Source organism: Pundamilia nyererei, unplaced genomic scaffold, assembly GCF_000239375.1.
Source record: "Pundamilia nyererei isolate P.nyererei 1_Seehausen unplaced genomic scaffold, PunNye1.0 scaffold00012, whole genome shotgun sequence".
NCBI classification, from domain to species: domain Eukaryota; kingdom Metazoa; phylum Chordata; class Actinopteri; order Cichliformes; family Cichlidae; genus Pundamilia; species Pundamilia nyererei.
Genome location: NW_005187413.1, coordinates 4,983,629 through 4,985,143, shown reverse-complemented (window position 1 = coordinate 4,985,143; position 1,515 = coordinate 4,983,629).

Below are 1,515 nucleotides of genomic sequence, written 5' to 3'. Positions count from 1 at the left end.
CCTTCCTGTCCCCCTGTGTGCAAGTCCCTCATCTCAGCTTTGGTTGCCGTGCAGATGGCTCTTTGTTGGTGCTTCACAATGGGTCTAAGGTCAGTGTGCCTCTTGCCATCCACATACTCAAAACTTCTTCACTCCAGCTGTCTCGTGGGTTTATTTGCAGTTCGTCCGAGCTGATTTTCTAGCACACATCATCATGTAAACTGTTATATTGTGTTCTTTAATAAAGAGGAAGTCATAAAACCACACATGTAGCTTAGAGATAGCATGGACATCCCAGTCTGCGAACACGTGAGCCGTTATGATCTCGTTTGCCGTAACTACACTACACCGAGGTCCTCTATGTAATCACCATAGTGCTCCTCACATTCGATGAATCTTAAATGACGTGTCAGTTTTAGTCGTGCTTGCTTTTGGAGGATCTCTGAGACAAACCAGACATCAGAATATCAGATCAGCCAAAGAAATAGAAATGCAAATCTACCATCTGCTCTGTGATCCCAAACTACCCCGTGTTCATCACTCAAGAGCCAATGTAATAGTTACAGACGGTTTTTGCCAGTAATATAGAGACAATAAGATACTTTGTTTTCAGAAGAGTAAACCAAGAAACAGTGGGGCAAGCTCTCACGGAAAGATAAGTGCAAACAGCACCTTTGAAAAGGGATTTTTCAACTGCTAATCTGCTAATCCCTCAGAATAAAAAGGAGATTAACCATTCTAATCTTTGACATCTTTAGAGAAACATGAGGCATCTATAATGATAATGTAAAGCATTGTATTGGATGCAGGTTACACTAGAAGTATAAAACAAAATCTGTGCAAGAAATCGCCAAGTTGTTCAGTGTGCAAAGAAAAAAATTTTTAAACTGCCGGGCCCCGCAAGGTTGAGCAACAGAGCCATGAGGTCTCGAGGCCAGCGTGAAGCAGTAAAGAGCAGGTAGAGTGAAAGGCGGGAAACTAGAAGGAGGAGGAGCATTACTTGCAAAGCAGCAGGAATTACTGGAAATTTCCACTTTTCTCTGGCGACAGTTACATGGGTGGAGCTACAGAGGTGAAATAAATAAGGTAGACGAGTATGAGTTAAAATCAAGTGGTGAGGGTGGAGGAAAGCATGTCCTCCACCTTCCACTGTTAGATGTTAGGTTTAGGAAGCCCAATATGCATTTTTGTAGAGCTTCATAGTATACCAGTGCTCTCAGTTGTTTTAACTTTACCTGCAGCACGGTTTCCTGTTTTATGTGTACGATCTCATAACAGATGTAAACAGATGTTTGCATTCTTTCTTATAATGCTTGTTCTGTCATGCATCCTTTTTGTTTAGTACTGCACTGACCGAAAAATGCCAGCATGTCCTGCTGCTTCTTCACTGGAGTAATAATTTCTCAAAAATGGATCCTATGTTCAGTTTCTGATAATTATTTGGAAAAGAAAGCAACAGGAAACTGTGGAGGATTACACAGCGAACAGAGACATGTTTGCAGACAGATGACTTACACGAAGAGTTCCTGATAAACA